The 22,285-nt window shown below is 34.1% G+C and overlaps 1 protein-coding gene across 21 annotated transcripts in view; it reads left to right on the forward strand.

Annotated features, from left to right (window-relative positions):
* The first annotated feature begins 14,798 nt into the window (after positions 1–14,798).
* Positions 14,799–22,285, forward strand: part of LOC5576029 — a 94,988-nt gene continuing 87,501 nt past the window's right edge. For 5 of the 21 annotated variants that reach the window (XM_021846899.1, XM_021846900.1, XM_021846904.1 and 2 more), the window contains exon 1: positions 14,905–15,073. The gene's annotated coding sequence lies outside the window, so the exon portion shown is untranslated. Of the gene's footprint in view, positions 15,074–15,645; positions 15,988–22,285 lie in introns of those variants that run through there. The other 16 variants (XR_002500840.1, XM_021846920.1, XM_021846918.1 and 13 more) reach the window with 11 other exon arrangements.

Here is a 22,285-nt window from a genome sequence, read left to right on the forward strand (position 1 = left end):
CCAATCACATAAGGCAAGTAAAAGCAGAATCTTATGGAGTTCGTTTGAGTATAACTCCAAGGTGTGATGCGAAATATGCAGTGTCACGATTAATTAAATTCGTCTATTCTGTAATACTCTTAGTTAGTTTTACCTGTTTAGAATAACGAGGGCCTCCATATAGGAATTAAATATTGTATACGAGAATTAATATGAGCGTGGTATAATTTTATTGAAACATCAAAACAACTTTCAGAACAACTCTGCAGGGAGCTACAACTTTTTTTCAACGTGTTTAACCTTCGGGCGGTCACGCTGTTTTACTTTGTACAACAGTTGTGATTTGTACGCTATCATTTTGCAACAAAGATATCTATCGTTACCAAACCAAAATGTATTCCTCAAGAATCTTCTTAGAACAATACTCGACAATTTTTAATTACAGTATGGCCCTTTAAAATACGGTAAAATCAACAAATGCACATGGAAGTCGCATTATAATGAACGCACTATGTACGGTTCGAGGAAACCACAGTTTGAAATCGTCATATCTTAAAATCCAGATAATATAGAAAATTGGGGTCTTAATCAAAGTTGTTCTGGAAGTGAAGCGCTATCTTATGGTACCTAATTTAATTCGGAATTTGACCACTAGGTAGCTCTAGTGGGCATGGAAGTTTTACTTTTGTTTTGCAGATATTTCAGGATCCTGACCATTTAGAAGTATGGCGTCTTCGGCAAAGTTGTTTAGTAAGTTAAGGATTATCATTGTTAGTTGATTTAAAATTTTGCCACTGGGCGGCGCTAGTGAGCATGACACTTTTGTTCGCAAATATCTCAGGAGCCTGACCACGTAGAAAGATAGTGTCTTAGGCAAAGTAGTTCAGTAGCTCAAGGGCTATCATTATTTGATGATGTGATGTGATGTGATATAAAGCCACCACCAGTGCAGGACTTGCCATGTCGTACGGTTCCTCTTAATAGCAAGATCAAGGTGCTGGACTATAAAATACTCTCTAATCGGTTGTATGAAGGGCCAAAATGGAGTGTGGACCCATAAGTACTTAGACCTATGCGCAATCCACTTCAGGGGTAGAGAATCTCCTTCCAACCGACTGATCATATTATATGATTCAGCAACTCGCTATACATATTAAGATTTCCGTCTGGTGGTTTGTAACAAGGTATTGCCTATAGGGTGCGTCGAATAATTGCAGACTGTTAGAAGACATCATCAATTATGTTCAAAATCCAAGAATTTTGGCCATAGCAGCGATCACCTCCTTGACTTGGGCCTGGTTTCCACGAATCCCTCATCCAGTCTGCAATTAGTCTGATACCCTCCCTCTCTACCCCCCCTATGTTAAGTATGTTAAACAATTCAATATAATTTATCAATAATCAATATCTTACCTTAATAATCCGACCACCAGTACCTTGCGTCAAAATTTGAGCCAGCATCACCATTTATTCAACCTGTGAAATACACTTAAAAACTAGCCTATTGTATTTCCTATCTGATCCTTATATTTGTTTTCTCATTGATTATAAATTGATCTTTACGAGTATCTAAAAAAACCGATTCTTACCGGTAAATCCTAACTTGTCGATACTTTATTGACCAACTATTTCATTCTAGTAACATTATTCCTTCTTTTTTTTCCTCCATGTGAACTTGTTTTTCTATAACATCCTCCTATTAATTTATATTTATTTATTTATCCACTCACTATTTTTTTCCCTTTACCCTCTCATTCTGTCTATCTTACGTCATCATCTAAAAAACGAATTTCAATTCAATCAGTATTTAATTATAATAATGTGTAACAAACAATGTTTAATTATGAGATAATTTCTTAAAATTAATTTGAAAATAACATTTTCATAAGTTGTTGAATGTCTAAATGCTCTAATATCTTGTGAGTATTTCAGATCGATTCGTTACGCATAAAAATGGTATATACACTGGATACGCTATTATAGGTAAACCACTATTACGATCCGTTTCAATTGAAGAGCATGGAGTAGCGTAACTACTAAGCGTGACAGTGTGCCATGTGGACATGTGTTGATTGAATTATTTTTCGTGAATTTTCTGTAAATGATGTTCTTGTAAATAATTTAATAAATAAATATATAATAAATAAGTAAATAAATAAGAAAGTAAATAGAATCATATATATATAAATAAATAATAAATAAATAAATAATTCAAATTATTATTTGACTAATGGGATAGTGAGTGAAAAAACTGTTAAATATATGAATCATTTCATAGTTCACATACATTATCTTCTCAATATGTCATTCCTTTTCCGGCTAAATCATTTTATAAGTGTTAGGTACTTAGATTTGTTTTTTTTTTTAACATTTGTTATCCCATTGCGTATTCTGTACTGTAATATTCATCTCTTTTACTCTTTCTAGCTTTAACTATCTTCACCATCTGAATTTTCACTTTCTTCCTGTTTGTAGATTTCTTCCGCTTTTTGTTTCAATTTATGTTTGTCATTAGCAAGGGTTTTCCATTCTTCTTTACTTATGTTTCTATATCTGTCTAGATCCTGCTTCAAGGAATCTTTCCATGTATAACTTGGCCTGCCCTCTTTTTTCTTGTTGAATTTGAATCTATATGCCATTTTCAAGGGATGATTTTGTGGTCTTCTTTTAATGTGGCCATAATAACTTATTCTCCCTACTCTTATTTTTCTATTTATTGTTTTACCATTTAATTCTTTTCTGATATTCAATTTATTATCATTTTCTTTTGTACAATGATGCCAAATACTCTTGACGATTATTTTCTCATATTTTGCTAATTGTTTTCTGCTCCTTTTTGTAAGCGTTGATACTTTTGTGCCATACAATATTGCTGGTGCGATCACTGTATTATAAATTAATTTGCCTATGGTCCAAGAAGGTTTAAATTGTTTACAAAATTCAACAACTACTTTTGATGCTTTCGCAGTATTAATACACCTTTGTTTCACTGTAGCAGGTCTATTTAAGTTTTCAGTCAAAGTTATTCCTAGATATTTCAAAGTTTTACACGTTTTGTATGATTTATTATTTAGCAAAATTGAACTTGGAATATCTCCCATTTTATTGGGGGCTCTTATTATAACATGACTTTTTTCTTCATTGATTTCTAAACCTACTGTTGGTAAACATTCTTCCAAGGCTTTCACAATTTTTTCTAGCTCCTTTCGGCTCCTAGCAATTATGAGAACGTCATCTGCAAAAACTAAAATCAAAGGTAGATCTAATAATTCTATTTCCATCAATTTTAGTTCAGGAACCTTTTCAACCACTGATTTTAATATGTTCTGCATAACTAAATTGAACAAAAATGGGGACAATGGACACCCTTGCTTAATTCCTTTTCCTCTATTAATTTCCTCTGACCATTGATTTTGCCATTTTACCCTAGTTCTATCTTCATTTAGGCATAATAAAACTCTATCAATAATATGTGTAGGAACATTCAATTCTAATAGTACTTCTTTCATATTCTCTAACTTGACATTATCGAACGCCTTTCTGATATCTAAAGACGCAATATATAATTGCTCTCCTCCATTCCAGTACTCTTCCATTATTCTACACGTAATGAAAATATGGTCATCTGTTGATCTCCCTTCAGTAAACGCTGCTTGATGAAGCCCTGGGTCTCCCGTGAATTCTTTTAGTCGGTTTTTAACCCATTTCGCATACGGCTTGTAAATAACATTGCAAAGACTAATTCTTCTAAAATCTTCTACTTTTCTAGGATAACTAACCTTGGGAACTGGAATTTGAGTTGTACAAGAAAGGTCCTTAGGCATAACATTGTCTATCCACATTCTTTGCCATATCAAAACCAAATCATTAAAAGTTTTTTCATCAGCATACTTTATCATTTCCATTCGAATCCCATCTGGTCCTGCTGATTTACCATTGCACGAATTGAAAATGATCGAAGACATTTCCTCCTTTGATGGAGGCTCGGTCAAAGGACAGGTATCGTTCTTCTCTAAGAAAGTGACATTAGGCCCTTCACTCTGTTTTAAAACTTCATTCCATAACCTAGTTGGAATATATGCATTCTTCCTAGACCTTTTTTTCATAAAATCTTTCAAAAATATGTATGACTTCCTAATTCTTACTCCTACATCAAAGTCCTTCAAATTTCTATAAAACTCCTTGATAGTTTTTTCTATGTGCTCTTTTTCTGCTATTTTAAACTCTTCCTTCCTATTCAGTACCTTCCATTTATAAGGCAACATATCAGGATGTTTTTTCCATAATTTCAAGGCCTTGTTCAATCTTCCTAAAGCTTTTTTCCTTTTAGGGGTTAAAGGCGCCTTCGATGTTTCCAATGCTTTATCTGATGAACTTTTCAATTTTTCTATTACTTCTTTATAAAGCTTATGTATATCTTTCCTCACTTCTCTAACCTCATCATTATCGTATTGTGTTAGAGCGTCACAATATTTTTTCTTTACCACATCAGATTTTAGTGCTGAATAATCCAACTTTTTCTTAAACTTCTTCCTATTTCTTTTGATAGTGTTATTCTCAAAAGTTAATCCAACCATCAATAATTTATGATCAGTATTTAAACTTGTCCAAAACCCTCGCACATATCTTACTCTTAGGTCGCTATCTTTGGGTAATAGTCTATTTGGCTTTCCTTCTTTCCTATCCTCCATGTAACATTCGTATTCACACCAATTTTTGAAGAAATATTAATAAGTTTATGAAATTTTAGAAACATGATAAATTCTTCTCCATTCTCATTGCTTGTGTCAAATCCTAACTTATGTCCAACAATTTGACTATCCTCCTCATCTACATCACCACGACCAATTTGGGCATTAAAATCTCCTAGAATTAGTGTTTTATTTCTAATATGATCCTTTCCGATTACTGTACCCAGTTCTGCTATGAAAGTGTATGCTGCTTTATTTGGTCCATGAATGTTTACCAAAAGGAATTTCCAACAATCATTAATAATAATTTCTGCCGACATAATCGATGAGCTTTTCATTCTTACATCCCCCAACGAAATCTCCTCATTTTTTCTAATCATTAGTGCTAGACCCCTAGTTTTATTTGGCCTGTTCAAAGGTGCTATCCATTTATAGTTCTTTGTTTCGATGATCTCTCCCAAAGCGTTCACTTCCTGTAGCGCCACTACATCTATATTATGCAATGTCATTAGTTCATCTATTTCATTTCTTTTTTCTTCTTTAATACATCCTCTTACGTTCAAGGATGCTACCCTGATAAATCTTTGAAAAAATTGGTTATTTTGCAATCTCTCTGTCTCATTATCACTCCTACTCATCTGTTTTATTCTGATTATATTATCATTTTCTACATTCAATTCTTCTACGACGTTACCTACTTCCATGGTATCATCGTTTTCGTTTTCCTGTATTATGATTTGTCGTTGTGAACTGTTCTCCACATCTAACACTTCAATAACACTTTCAAAATGATTCTTCTCTCCACCTTCCACAGTTCTGGTATAAAATATCCTCAGCGTTTGCTCCTCACTTCTTCCGTTTTCACCTATAATAACATCTGGTTCATCTACTTGGTGTACAATTATGTTCTTCCCAAAAATTTCACTGACTGCTACCATTACTTCGTGTCCTAGCCATACACCCATTTGTCTTACACTAAGATTAATAAACTTTTCAAATCCGCCTTCCTCCAAACTTTCTATCAAAAAAGGTTCGTACCGTTCCTTATTCTTGGTCATGTGATCTGCTATTCTATTTCTTAAATCTTGAATGTCCTTACTTGTGACATAATCATCCTGCGTTTTCCCTCTTAATTGATCAATAAGCGCTCTTATCAGACAATTTCCATCACCTTTAATTTTCTTAATTCTAATTTTTGTTGCCTTATCAAATATAACTGTTTCATAAATTCCAAACTCTTCATCTTTGTTTTGTCTTATCTTCTTGGCCATCTTATCCCTAATTCTACTTTCAATTTCATGATTGTTTTGTGTCTTACAGGATTTGAATTGTAATGCTGATTTTCTTGTTGTACAATCAATATAGAATTCGAAGAGGGGAATTCCATTCTACACCCATTATCAGGAATAACTGATAGCTTGTAAATTCCATTAAAAAATATATTGATAATCGTACAGAATATTTCCGCCGTAGCACATATGATACGAACATCCTCAATACTATTTCTGTTGAACAATTTAATGACCTCCCTGTTTGTAATTCTCTTTTTGTATAGTTTATTGTTAACTGCGGGCGCAATAAGACGATCAAAAACCTCTTTGGAAAAGTTGAATGACCTGAAACGACTATCAGCTACAAGGATCCTAATTTTTATGAACAAATGGTATGTTTGTTTCCTTTTCTATTCTACTAAAGGTATAGTTTTAAAAATCAATTATATTCCACCATTCTCTGACATTAGGTCACTTTAGTGATTTACCCATTTATGGTTAAATTTGCTGATACACCATCCTTTCACTCCCAGCAAAAGAGACAAGTAAAAATCGTGTTCAAAACTTGTTTGGATTACTAAAGAAACTATATTTGTATAAACGAGAGCTAAATCGTGCGTTTAAACCACAAACTTAAGTACAAATTTTACTCTTTATGGTAGTTTTACTAAAAAGTATCATACTTTTAAAATCATGTACGCATATTTATTTATCTACAGCAAATTGTTAACGGTTTTCTCCACATATTTCAATTGGTAATATCAGAACAACATATTATGAAAATAATATGTGTAAAATAAAATCGAGTTTATTACAGCAGTTATGCCAATTTTGATGATTGTCAATGTACTTTGAAATGCCTTCTAAGACAAAAGCAATTGTGTTTCGATTGTGCTTTAAATGCGAAGTTGGGGCTAAATAAGTAACTCTATGAAGGCGTAAGATGTTTTTTCATATTAATACTATATTATCACTTGCGTCAGGACGTACTTTAAACCAAAAAAATCAACTCATATCAGTTCCTTTCAAATTTTTAATATTTTTCTCTAATAAATATAATGGAAAAATATATTTTTTTATATCTGTAATATTGTTGCTCCAAAAATAACTGGATTTTTTTTTTCATCAGGCCTCTGATTGATGATGCTTTTGCAAAACAAGCCATTTTTGAAAATAAAAAAATATAAATTGTCGAATTTTCCAGCCAATTTCTAACAATCATTGATTTTGATAACCTCCAAAAATCGACCGTTCTAATCGTTGTTCCATATTCGTGTGAAATTGAATTATTTTGGAGAATTTTTATTACCACAACATTGTACAATACGAGTCGAACGATGTGCAGAAAACCGATTGAAATTTTATTGATAAATTCAAAATATACAGCATGCATAAGGTGTCCACTTTATAAAATTAACAATCCTTAACCTATTTTACAACCAAATTTTCGTGATCTTTTGGCTCGGACGGACGATTCCGGGGTTATACGGATGTTCCTTGGGGTCTGTCCGAAGGTCATTTGAGACATTTCCGTAATAATGTTGCATGGTTCGAACAAAACTAAAGTGTTTAGAATTGAATCATAAACCATTAATATATTTCAACTCTTTCAACTAATTTGGAACAATTTTGTCCACTTCCGGATTCCCTGGAACCTGGTTCCTGGGGCATCAATCATGCGTCACAGCAATCTTCAATTTTTAGCACCAGTAGTATAATCTGTTGTAAATTGAGTAATTTCTTGCAACACAGGGTCATTTACAAGAACTTCGGGATATTCTGGAGTCGATTCCAGGACTCTGGAAAAGGACATCAATTCTATCATGCGACACATCAGAACAGTACCGAATATTGTCAATTTTAGCGGGAAACCTCAGGAACCTCCGTAAAATTTTCCAGTTTTTCGACTGAATTATCAAGCGTAAATGTAATGTGTAAAAACAATGTAAACACTGTCTGATTTAGTAAAAAATGTGTAATAAAAGGGCACGTTTCCAACAGATCATCTTGAAATCCGTGAACTAAGTGCCCCGTGGACACCAGGATTTGTCTTAAAATTAATGAATAAATTAATCAGTAATTCAACATAACAGTAATTCAATTTATGTGCTGAATCAGAATATAGCTCTTATGTGTCAAACATTGAAAGAAGTAAGTAGCAGTACATTTCATTCTGCCACCCAATAAAATATTCATCTGCAGCCACCGTAGCAACTAAACAGGAATTTGGAAAAGCTGGCTATCTTATCATAATTGAATGAAGGTGCAGAGCGGAATCCTAATAGAAACTGCAAACTGACCATTCCATTCAAGCGACCACGGCAACGTCCTCGTAGGATATTGTCGCTCCCGGGAACGTAGCATGTGAGTCATAAAAACAGGAAAATCAATAAAATAATTCAAAATAATTCAATTTTTTAAATTTCTCAAAATTTTATATTCCATCTATTGAAAATGTATAACCCAAGTATGGAAACGAATGAACCTTCTACTAGCAACATCTTGCAATTTCAAATTGGGGTTTCGATTATAATTGCATAAATCCTTAAAATTGTAAAAAAATATGACGCTTTGTCAAAAATCCACAAAATTATAAAACATATTTAGAGCCGTTCAAAAAATCTTTGTCAAATTTTACATTAGTCATTACAAACAAATTTCTCCTTAAGGTGAAGATAAAACGAAGCCAAACTTCAAATTTTCAAAAGCACTAATCTGGAGAACCAAACACCCGTTTGAGCTAAAAACTTAATCGATTAGTCACCACCAGCTAGTGACCAATCGATTAGGTTTTCAGCTTAAATGTATGTTTGGTTCTCCAGATTTGTGCTCTTGAAAATTTGAGGTTTGGCTTCGATTCATCTTCACCTTAAATATCATTCATTGTTACATCTGATGTTTTTCCAGCGCTGTCATTGTATTTCAAAAAAAAAAGTATTACACAAATCACTTAGAATAAAACTATTCTCGCCTGCTCAGTCTCCCTATATATTATAATTTGTATCCTATTATTTGTGAAACTTTTGCTAATGGTATGCACATTAATCCATTATACTAGTGGATGATTTCGCATGTTTCTAATATTCTAGTATTTCTTCAATCTTTGTGAATTGAAAGGTACATGATTGTTAAAATAGCTCTTTAATTTTGTAGTAAACGTTAACTAGCGGTAAAAGCAACGTTGTTCTCCGAGGTGCAATGGTGATTAGGGCTTACAACACACGGTAACGAGATGGGAGCGTCGTAAACGTGAGCACGCTGCCATTCCAATAGAATTTATTCAACCATGCGGTTTGCCAAAATTTGGTGCACCACTTTTCATTTGCCAAAATGAACAAAGCGACTCATTTGCACAGTTTTGCAACGCACATATAGCATATCCAAAGAGCGGGTTATGCCGTCAGAAGTATTGTGCCCTAGAGCATCGTCCCGCAGCGATCATATCTCGAAAATGACGGTGTTACTGGTAAAAAGAGAGTGTGACTTCTGGAGAAGCGTATTAGGTACATAGATACAGATCGTGCTTTACATCAGGTGTACGGCACGTTTGTTGGTGGAACGGTTGGAAAATAGTCAAACGACATAGTTTTATCTTGTTTGCAACTGATAGCGGGGCAATTAGAAAATCTGTTATAAATGATAACGGGGCGATTAAGTTGCAGAGGTTTTAAGCTATGTATTTTTAATACGTCACAGATTTTTATCGTGGACTACTTTGGATGACGGCCATATAAAAACTACCCATCAAACTTATCGAGAACTGTAGGACTGTATGCAACATACAGATAACTTCTCATGAATAAGAAACCACGTAAAGTTAGGTCTCCTATTAGATGCTGTTAGCCACTTTACGTCCAACGTCCAACCGATTCAGGTGAAATTTTGGAGGTAATAAGTTCAATTACATGAACATGAGTGACCACGCATATTGCTACTCCGGTATTTCAAGAACAGCTATACTTACAGAGAAAACCAACAGAGGCAACCCACGATCAGTAGCATCCTCAATATGTAATAACTGATGCTTTCATCATTACAAAATTATAAATATAAATAAATAAGTACGGTGCAGGCTGCGTTCGAATGCAGGTCAATTTGGGGTTTGGACATTTCATTGACGTATTTTTTGTTCAAGGAAGCCGTTGAGTTCTCTGCATTTCCACAAGAAAACACTGGGAGTTTGAGGGGTTGCTTGTGTGCAATACTTGATTTGGTGAACGATATAAATTTAATTCAAAATAAATGTATGAGCATGTGCTAATATAACATATACTTTATGATTCACACGCAAAGCGTGAACCGGGCACGACAGATACAGATCCCGTCACTTGTCCCACATACTGAAAAAATAAATATTCTCAAAAATAAGGGTAGGATTGTTTATTCTACGCCGTAAATTTTCAAATAAAAATGCTTGAATTTGAAATGATCGCAAAAATAAAATGCCAATTTAATTAAAATCAAAGGATAAACAGTTGAAATTTACGTGAATTTTGGTTTTTCAAGCGTATGCTTGAAAATTAACTCAAATATTCATCTTTTTTTTCGTATTAAAATGCCGTTCAATAGCTCCACCATAACAAACGCTAACAAAGTTCAAACTTAACACTTTATTCTCAATGAGATCATGATAGTGTGTATGTCCACCTATCCGCTTTAGTTATTTAGAGCTACGTTTCCCTTCTAAGAGCATGATGCTCGATTTTTAAGGGGTCGTTCATTATTACGCATAAAAGGGGAGTCGGGATTTAAGATTTCTTACACGTTATGCTACGTTATTTATGGACGGTCCCTTACTTGATTCTATGTTCTTGTAGTAGACTTTGACGAATTTTGTAGTGGATTCTTGGGTAGAATCTGAGGATTGCTAGTGGACATTAAGAGTATGTTGCGGGATCATCAGAATGTATAATTAGCTATTCGGCATGCTTTGCGAAATCTGGTAATATCTAGTAAGCTCCCAAGATTTCTAGGGCATTTATGGATCACGAGGATTTCACGCAGACTGTAGGTTGAGCTCCACTGTTTTATACCTTCTATGAATAATATTTCTATGGAAATCCCATTGAAAGCCGAGTCAGTTTTCTGTTTCGAAAAATATCATAATTTGTGTGTGTGATTGCAACTGTTTATGTTTGTACATTAGACTCTGGTCATTCATTGGATATGAGAAGTCTTATTTTGCAAGAAACATACCTTTGAAAATCTATTTTCATCTCACCAAATATTTTCGAGTATGACGACTTTGGGGCTTGAAATATTGACTGATTCTATATACCCATTATATTGAAAAATCATCAACCCATTAATCATTCATTAATCATTTAGTAACACCCAGAACTTATTTTTTTGTAAATACGCTTCTAGTAAATTATACCGTATTTCTGTATTTTGACACAGTTTCGAGGAATTTTTCAATTTTTGAGTAAGGATCACTCATGCGATTATTATTTCTGCGTGGTTTATATACAAATACCTAGTATACATAAAGCTTATAAAAATCATTGAAGACATTTGAATGATAAAAAGTATGTAGGATGTATGTCACAATTAAAATAACGTGTCTTATATCATTGTCCAACCCTACAAAAATCTGCTTCAAATGTTCCATTTCAAAGCCTAACCATTATATAGTTCTATAACACAGCGTAAAAAATTACATTTTTGTGTGTCTCAAGGATCAAATTATGTGTCTCTAGTAGATTTGAGGTGTCTGAATCTCATGCCGTTCTCAGAAATTTTCCAGTACGTCACAATTTTTGGCTACAGGTTGCCAAAGTTGTATGAAATAATGGTTTCATTGATGCTTATATGATGTTTAAAGTGAGATTTATCAATCTTCTTGGTGATCTTATCCAGCAAGCATGCAAAACAGAATTTTAACTTTCCTTTCAGATATAATTTGGTTGAAATTGTACGATTAAATTTAGCTTAAAACGATTTTTTCAACATGCTTGCATTCTCCATACAAAATGAATACTAACAGACGCTTTAAATATTTGTATGCTATTCTGTAAGTGTTCAAGCTACATATCGAGAAATTGAAATCTGTAAATATTATATAATCACCATTGTTTTATAATAACTATGTTGTTGTTTCATAAACGCAGCAGACGATAAACCGAGGAGATGAACGACCAATGAAGGCAGCATCGATATAATTGCCAAAACGTTGACCAGACGTATCCCATAGCGCCTCCCTTTCCATTGAAATTCCACAACATCCCGTAACACCTATGAGAGGTCGTAGAATTCTATGCATCTTTCAGTAGGTGTTCAACAAACCATCCTTACCCATCCCTCAGCATTCGCAAGGACATGGCCATGGCGGCTCTCGACTGTTGGAGGATGCGCCAATGTACGAATTGCTTAATGCTTATGCTAATGCTTGCATTCTCCATACAAAATTCTTCGTTTCTTTGATTATAAACTTTGTTGATAAGTATTGTCATAGTATATATTGCCATACAAGCCGGCAAACTTGCATGCAAGTTGGATGAAATAGTCAAATTTTGCATTTTCATCAGTCAAACAGTCAGCTCAAAAACTGGACGTGCCATGACATTTTTGAAAACGGCAATAGATTCAACAACCCTTAATTGAGTTTATATAAAATGCTTGAGACAAAAACGTGTTCCGCAGTGTAAGTATCAATATCCCATTGATATTTTCAAAACAAATGATTGAAACTAAACTAATTTTTAATTTGTCACAGTTTCGTATTTGACAACTGAAAATTACGACTTTGTTGTTAAAAACGGAACCCCACTGTAATTAATTCTTGCGGTAGCGCGGTGCTCGCTAGACCGTTATTTACAGAAAAACATCACCATAACATATCGAATGTACGGGCGAAATTAAAATAAATTGTAAGGCTTGTTTTGATTTAAGTATTTTATTTGGTGGTATCAGTCTACAAGTTCAAAAGAAATTGAAGATATTTCAACGGGTTTCCTTTAACATGTTAATCAGAAGATGTATACCATCAAAACTTGGTTAAAATTTGGTTCCTTTAGCAAATTGTAACCTCCGGGTAGAGTTTAAAATAAAAAAGAACAACAATTTTTGCGGCAAAACTCTTCAAAAAACTAATCCTTATTAGAAGAATGAATTGGTTTGGTTTGATAACGAATGATATTTCAATCGTCAATTGGGTCCTAAAATTTTTAATAAAATCTTGTTTTTATTTAACAACCCAAAAGAGCATGTTATTTCAACTACTTTAGCATTTTTTCCCGCTCAAATAACGGCTATTTCATATTAAAACTTTAATTTGAAAATTGGGTCCATAAATAAACCTTGACACATGAGATCATGTTTGACGTTCGCTTAGTCGACAAAAACACCACAGGGGTTTTAGTTTTAACACTGGGGTTGTTCCTATCTGACATTTCGGAAGGGACACGGAAAACAAAATACACCCAAAATTTGAGTTTAAGCCATGGGGTGTGACAAAATAAAAAAAAAATGTTTTTTCGACTTAAACCAACGGAAAACATTAGAAAATTGAGTAAACATGTGTTTTTGGCCTAAACCTAAGCGTTTGGCATCAAAATCCGGACAGGGCTTTAGGACCCTATTCATAAAACGCTGGTCGATTTAACTTTTTGTTCAATAATCCGGCAATGGTTTTTTTTTTCGTTGCACTGGAATCAATCGGTTAGGTTTTGAAGCCAGTAACTATTAAAAAACAGTGATCAACTTAAGTAATCAATAACTTTCTACAAATAACTATGGTTTGTTACTCTGGAAGAACAATAATAGTCAAAAAAAAGTTGAATATATTTCCCCATACGAAATTAAATGACCGAGATAAAAACTATCACCACTGAGGGATAGAGGAGGATCTTCTCTTCATCGTAGCATTGTTGATAAACGTGTAAATCCATTGGTTTGTTCAAAAACATTGAACTACACGCCAGGTTATCAATGGCTCAGATTACATTGCCTCAATACTATGAGTGTTTCTGTCATTGCGTGCGTTTTTATTGGATTAATTAGAAAAAAATTTCTACGGAATTCGCAGTTCAAATTGAGTTCTTCGATAGGAGGCCCAGTTGTCCCGAATTATAGTGTCCTAGATTTCTCAATGAGTTAACCAATTAATGTTATCATACATATTGTATGTCAATCGGGCGATCCAACTCCAATCGGGCGATCCAAACCTCCAAATCTCGCATAACCTGTGATCTCGCCCTAAAAGCCATTTGGTAACCGAGTGTGTAGCTCCTTGTTCCTAAGCACATGAATGGACCAGGGTGAAAACTATCACCACTGGGAGACAGAGGACTATCTTCTCTTCATCGTAGTATTGTTTAATAACGTGTAAATCCATTCGTTTGCTCGGTAACAGCAAGCTACACACTAAGTTACCAATGGCTTTTAGGGCGAGATCACAGGTTATGTGAGAAAAGGATTCGGCAGTTTTTTTTTAACCCATAACAATGAAACATCTAAATTTATGGGTTAACTAAAATCAAATTTAAAAAATATGATGCCTAAAATATATTTCTGAACACAAATATGTAGCATGAAAGTCTCAACAAAGCATTATCCGATCAGAAGTTCCCCACTAGTTATTATCCTTTCTTATTGGAAACCGGGTGAAACATTTTCCAATAAGAATAAAATCGCCATCTATTGGTTTTAATCTTCACCTTTTTCTCGCTTCTAACGCTAACCATCAAAACTATAATAGCAATGGTGTTCAATGGTATTGCCGCCATAAAACTTGCTTGCCCACTTTGACCGATTACCGATATCGTTTTACCGTCACATGCTTTGTCATCGGACCGATACATTGGCTCAATGTTCCAATGTAGCACAAATACACAGCTCGCCTACTGTACACCGATCTCCCATGTATTTCACTCCAAATCGTGCACACGTTAGTCACAGCACGCTGAGAGCACCACCAACATGTGACTCATATAGTATTGGTACCACACTGCCATCAGGTTGCAACTTTTGGCTAGCTGTCAAAAAATTATTGAAAATTTTTCACTCTACGAATCAGACCACAGAAAGTGTCGTCTCGTGAAACTCGAAACTCTCGGTCCTGGTGCGTTCCGTGATTATTATTTTCTTTTTGAAAAGTGCTATCATCATCGCGTTCGCGTCCACAAGATCCAGGTTATTTGCGTGATTGTTGGAGAACAGCAATCGATTCGAAACAAAAAATCCATATCCATCGATGAATTTTGCAAACTCTGAGCTGAGCAGAGCGATCGATGAAGACAAGACTTGGGTCAAAAGTTTATATTTTTGAAGTTTGGCTGAGTTTTTATCAAGTTTTTTTGTTCTTTTCGTGAAATAACTACTGGCTATCTTGTGATCGACGCGGTTTTTTTATAATTCATATCTGGGTATAACAGAAAAGTGATAAGGTTGCTACGATTGGAGCAAAAATGTCGCAGTAGACAAAGTGATGGGATAAAGACAGATATTTTATTAGTACTCTACGTTTCGTGCAGCGACGTTTATTGTCGGTTTTGAGTTTTTTTTTTCATCTCTACAGTCTGATTTTCTGTTCACACATGTAGAAGATTTTTGAGCGATTTAGAGTCCTTCGTTGGCGACGAACAGAATATACCAAACGAATGACCGCAATAGAGCATTACTGATGTAGATTGCTCTTATCGCAATACAAACTTTGCAGCTATCGTTTGGGAGTTTCGTTTACCCTGGAATCTTCATGCGATAAGGTGCTTCGAGATAGACGTTTATCACTGCCGTGGGCAATAGCAGGCAGTAATTAAGTGTGTTGTATAAGCCGCAATAATGCCACAAAGATGACAATGCTTACGAAACCTTGAGAAAGTCATATGCGAGCCAAAGTGTGATTCAATCTGGACTTTCAAGCAGGCTAGTGCCACAGTGTGATTCCTGCGTTCCTAGGTAACCGAGCTACTACAGTGTCTTGAGCAGCATTCCGTCGCTAAACTGCCCAAAGGCAACAAGAGTAGGATCGAGTGACCCATTACCGATAGTGCCAATTTGCACTTGCCGAGGCAAGAAAAGTGAAAAGTGCTGCCTGTGTCAAGAAGGTTCCAACAAATCGATATCAAAGAACGACTGCCAACCGGAGGATTGCATAGCTCTCGAAGAACATAGTTTTGCGCGAGTGACCGATTTTTTTTCCTTCGGTATTCATCGAGAATGCAAACAATGTGTTGGAAGCGATTTGAAGTGCTTGGAAATCTGAAGATGATAACAGCAGACAAATGACAGCAATCCTAAGGCTTCCATTGACAATAGTGCTAAATGGTGTTATTTAATGACCTCGTTCTTCCGAAACAATAGTGATATTAAGCAGAAATTATAGCCAAAACACATATAATTGTTCGCCATTTTGTGTTCATTAGTGTTCATAGTGTAGTTTGCTCTCAGCTCTCCGCTGCTGACTGCTGGTGGTGCTGAGTGCTGTATTGGTATATGCATTGCAACCCTAGTGTAGCTGATCTTGCCGTCCAAGTTCACCCAAACCACCCACAAGATTTACAATTATTGACACATGCTTCAGTCTGCTGAGTGGGTTCTCAAATTTTGCCAGGTCTTATGAACAATAATATCAAAATAGTGCGCTGATGGTGTGAGTGAGTGAGTTCTGCGCGTGGGAAAACTAGTCAAATGTTGCCGCTGATGTTGTCATTGTAGGAAAGATTACAATCATCTGGGGATTAGTGAATGAGAATTGCGGAGTAAGTTGATGGGCTGTTCGTAATTATCGTTTGAAGCTTAATATTGGATAGAATGATTTATAATAGGTCAATGATCAGTGATCCTAATATTTCAGATTTATCAAAAAAAAAGTTATGGATTTTTTTCTATAGATTTTGGTACAGATTATGTACGGTACAGACCTGAGTATAGATTACAGATTTTCACTAAAAGTATCACCAGTTTGGTGCACATAACCTCGGATAAATAATCCAACAAAAACGAGAAGTTCTGGAGTAGTTTGAACTAATCCATAATTTGAAAACTGTTTCGATAGCATGTATGCGTCTTAATCTGATATTAATTTTAAACTGAATTTATTTCAATAAACATATCTTGGTTTGACAAATATAGTACAATGGATGTTCATGTTTGAAATGTTACAGATTTTATGCATGTATTGTAGGCATTGTTGCATTCGAACGCGTTCAGTTTGCGTTCCAGTTCAAACCTTTGAACGAGGGATCAAGTAGGCTTGAACATTGAGCAGTTCAAAAATTTGAACCCGTGCGAGCTGAAAATTGAACGCGATATGAAAACTGCCGTCATGGCAGACACACGACTTATTTCAATGTTGCAAAGTTTTGCAAAGATGTGAGAACACATTTAAGGTGCCATATATTTGTAACGATTGGAATTCAATATGTTATGATGTAGTGTTTTTCGTGTTTTTAACTTCAATGTGCATTTTGATGTGAACCCGTTCATGAGCAGGTGCAGAATCATGCACATAAGTTCAATGTGTACTAGGTTCTCGTGCAAAATTAGAACGCGCTCAGTTCACTTTTGACTCGCGTTCAGTTTAAAATGCATCACTGATTGTAGGTACAGTGGGGGACCGAAATCCGTACAGGCTCACAATCCGTACACTTCATACAAATAGTAGGCGTTTTGTATGAAGTGTTCGGATTTAGATTCATTTCTTAGGTGTACGGATTTTGATCCCGCACGGTAAGATATAAATGATTTTTAAGTCTCCAGAATAGATAGAAATTTAGCAGCACTGGATGTGATTATTTTTTACAGCAAAGAATTTGCTGAACACAGTATGGCAAGAAAGTGTGCTGTTGGATCGAAAAATCACCAAAAATACTATAAAAAACCTCAAAAACAGAACAATATTTCGGAATGCTTCTATAGTTTATAATTTTTGATACATTTCCAATAAATCTTTTTTAACTTATTTTTTTTTATAAATTTTTCAGAATGAATGTTTTGATTTATATATCTGGACTTTTTTTATTATTCTATTTATTTCTAATTAATGTTGATAATCGGGATTCTTTCATTCCATATCTCATCAATGCGATGTACTGAGTACTTTTAAACATTCCAATGTGAATCAATTGTCTTGAATATAATTTTATTTCGCACTATAAATATAAAAAATGTTTTACAGTCAGCTCTCCATAACTCGATATTGAAGGGACCATCGAGGATGCCATGAAAACTAACCTTTACAATGGTTCCCTAACTGGATATCGAGATAGAGATAGCGAGCGAGTAAGGGAGAATTGACTGCATAAGAATTTAAATTTGTTTATTCCTATGAAAATAATACCCATTGAACAGTAATTTATAGACACATCATTTTCACTAATAGGTGGTAATAGATTGTCCTGGAAGGAAGCGTTCTATTTGTTTTAATAACAATTAATTAATTCAGACATTATTTAAATAATACTTGTTCAACAAAAACATGCTGAAATTTGACATAGAAGAGTTGGGAGCTCTGTCTTAAGTTGCACTAAAACCATCTAATCGAGTTGTGGACCCGACGTCCACAGAGATGAGGTCATTTATCAATCTGGACCAAATCCTAGCATGCGACCGTCAAACGTAGATTATTATATGTTGCGTGGCAGCTCATAACATATACAACAATCATACTAAATAGAAATCAAAATCCACTTGACCTGAGAGATTCACGAAGAGGAAAAATATCAACGTCATGTGCACCCCAGATTGCGCTGTCGTGAAACGTCAAATGCAACCAGATATTTTTATGGCTGAAAAAGTGAAAAGTATTGTATTCAAAACAAACTGTTATTAAAAACCTCAGTCTGCGGAGCAGTTTTTCCAATGAGGCTAATAAATCTAAATACAAGATTAGTGATTTCTAATGTCTTCTACGTTTGCTGGCATGAAATATCACTCGAAAGGCTATTTATGTTTCGGTGTGATGCAAACGCAATATTTTTTACTGAGATGTTCATGTGACGGTTTGAACCGCTTACGCATGACTGATGTAAACACAGAGCGGAATAAGAAAAAAACTCAGCAATTACAGAAAAACAAGACCGTCTTCGGGGGTCCACTATGGGCAGTTTCCATACAGACAAGCGGCCAAAAATATGTTTTCCATCTCATGTTGTATTTATGAGTTTTGTGATACAAATTTGATGTTTTATTTTCAAAAATAAGTTTTCGAGACTTACTTTTGAATGAGGCCTATAGCGAAATAATGAGTTTTGTTACTTATTATGAATATAAGCCATGTATGCGATTAACGTTGTGCAAACCATATTAAATATTAGAACTTACATAGAAATAATGGTTTGAATGAATTAGCGTTGTTTAATTATTTTTAGAATTATTTTGTAGCTGTTTTCAATAGAAAATAATTAAAAATATTGGAAAAATTGAAAAAGCCGTAAAATAAAAAAGTGCAAATTTGTGCAGCTAGATTCTTCACGATCCTTTAGTTTACATCCCAAAGTACCCTTGGGAGTAAATTTTAGCCTGGGACAACTTGGGACAAAAAACTATGGGATGTTTAAAATTTTAATAAAATAATCATATATTTTTTCAGTGCACTCCCCGCATTTATCCAACTTAAAGTACGAATTTTTATTTCATATATTTTTTTAAGATAGCCTTTTGAATAAGCTTTAGCACAGTGTATAAAAATCTGTATAAAATATTATGATTATGCAGTATATCCTATTCAATGCATACTTTGTCATTGCATTCAATTCTTAATTTTTCCTAAAAACTCCAACTTTGACATACTGTATCAATAAAACTATGAAAGATCTTGCTCTGATATTCCAGGAATATCTTAGTAGAAGCGTTAACTATGGAATGATGTACAAGAAAAACCTATCGAAACAAGTCATTTTTTCGATTATTGGCCACCTGATCGCCCATAGTGGAGCGTCTCGTCTCAGCTCTTGACCATACTTCGATTTGAAACCCACAGCTATGTAGCACTAAGCAACCGATATTGAAACGTAGAGATTCCGAAAATTTGAGAATTTCTGAAGTACCACAGAGGTTTCTTCAAAATTCTTCATGGGATGCTATCAAAATTTTCTCTTGAGGTTTTCCCATGAAATAATCCATGAATGTATTCAGAGATTCCTTCTTCGCTCAACAAGTTCCATAAAAGGTTTTAATTGCAATTGCATTTTTCATAGGAATTATTGTGAAATAAACCGTGATATGTCCCTTTTTAATGTATTCGAATCCTCTGATCTATGACATTTTGAAGAAGGTTATTAGAAATTTTTAGATTTCAGAATAAATTAACAGGTCTCATGAGCTTTTCCAAAGAACGTAGCACAAAATTTATGTAAAGATTGTTACACTTGTATTGCGAAAAATATATTCCATACTCTACAATTGCATTACGAAAAATATATCATTACTGCCATTAAAAAATGTGCGATCATTGAAGTGTTATTACTTTTTTTCACAATATAGTGTCCATTTCCTGGCCATCTTACTTGTCCCGGGATTCGGGATAAAATTTGAAGCCAGTCCTAAAAAAAACCCGGGATTTCCCAGATTTCCAAAAAAAAATCTATTATTTTTGTCGAAATGGAATTGATTAACTCTTTATAGGGTTTCCCAGAAAGTATGGGCACGACTTTACCATACTGCTATTTCAAGACTAGTGAAGACAAAAATCTGATTTTTACACATTTGATTACTGTATCCAACAAGAGTAAATTGCGATTTTTTAATGAATCATTTAATTATTAATGTGTTGATAACGTAACACTTCTTTGAAGCATCTCTCATACTATTATACTATACTATTTAGAATATCTGAAGATTAATAACTTTCTGATGTTGTCTTATGTAGTGAGAAAAATACAGGATTTTTTCAAGTGTTCTTTAACAAAGCCAAATAAAATTTCAAATACCAATTTATTTAAAACATCCTTGATACAATGTACTTGAACTCATCACGGCGAAAGGTTTTGATAAAAAACATATATTATTAGTTATTTTTCAACATAAACGAAATGAAAGGTATGTGCTGACTAGATAAGCAAAAAATTTCGTTGTAAACGATTATTAAATCAAACAAATTTATGGTTAAAATATGGTATGATATGATATGGTTATGGCTGGTTAAAATAGCTTTATTTTTAATACAAAAATATAAAAATATTTGACTATTTGGAAAAGTACCATGATTTTCATTATCAAAGTCGTACCCATACTTTCTAGGGAAATTCATCCCTGTCCCTGGCTGGTTCATCCCCATCAAAATGGAAGCACAATTTCAACAACACCATGTTCTTGCTATAAAATATAAGGAGAAAATAGCTTTCCCTGATGGAAAGTTGATTATAATCTCTTATATTTTCTATTTCACTTTTTATTTATTCTGATGAATCAACTATTTTAAAATCAAAGCTTGATAAATATTTAAGTCATAATATTATTACAATTTGCTCCAGACATACGAAAAGTCATTTAAACCTAGAAGATCAAAAGAAATGTCTTTATTGAAGAGGATAATGCTAAGAGGTAATTACTGTATTAGTTAGGTCACAGTCTAAAACATTCAATGAAATTAAAGGTTTTAGATTGTGACCGTGAAATTAACCGGCAAATAGGAACGATAATTTCAACCAGGACAACACTATTGAAAATTTTAACCTTGAAAAAAGCCAAATCTATGGCCGTAACGTCGTAAACAATCAAATGAATATTGTGTTCTTACATGGTAATTTGGTCATTTCATTAAAATAATTACCCTTAATTCTATTATATCGAATAATGCTTGAGTTTGAGAAGAATGCCATTGTTTTGCCATAAATTTTAGTGGTTTTCCTCAGCATTTACATACATTACGGAAATCCCGGGATAACCCGGGATATCAGAATGTATATCCCGGGAAACGGGAAATCCCGAATTTTACTACATTCCGAGATTTTTTGTCCCGCGATGTCCTGGGATAGACCCTCTTTTCCACAGCATTTAAATACTTTAAGGTGAAGATGAATCGAAGCCAAAGTTCAAATTTTCGAGACCACGGATCTGGAGAACCAAGCGTCCGTTTAAGCTGAAAACTTAATCGATTGGTCACCAGCTGATGGTGACCAATCGATTAGGATTTTAGGAAAACAACACAAATCCCGAGCAGGCGAAAAACTTTTAGTAATAGCAAATTTTTATATTGATATTAAAAATGGTTTTAACTTGATAGAACCTATCTACAAACATCAATTATGATTTACATCTTTCATGTCTTATGTCAATTAAATCAATAATGTAATAAGTATTCTTAATGCTGAGTAAGAGTTATTTGAAATGTATAAGGTATGAGGTGATCATTTGCATAGTTTGAAAAAAAAAATCAATATTTTGCTAATTTAAAGTTTTAAA

The sequence above is a fragment of the Aedes aegypti genome, chromosome 2 (genome assembly GCF_002204515.2).
Source record: "Aedes aegypti strain LVP_AGWG chromosome 2, AaegL5.0 Primary Assembly, whole genome shotgun sequence".
NCBI classification, from domain to species: domain Eukaryota; kingdom Metazoa; phylum Arthropoda; class Insecta; order Diptera; family Culicidae; genus Aedes; species Aedes aegypti.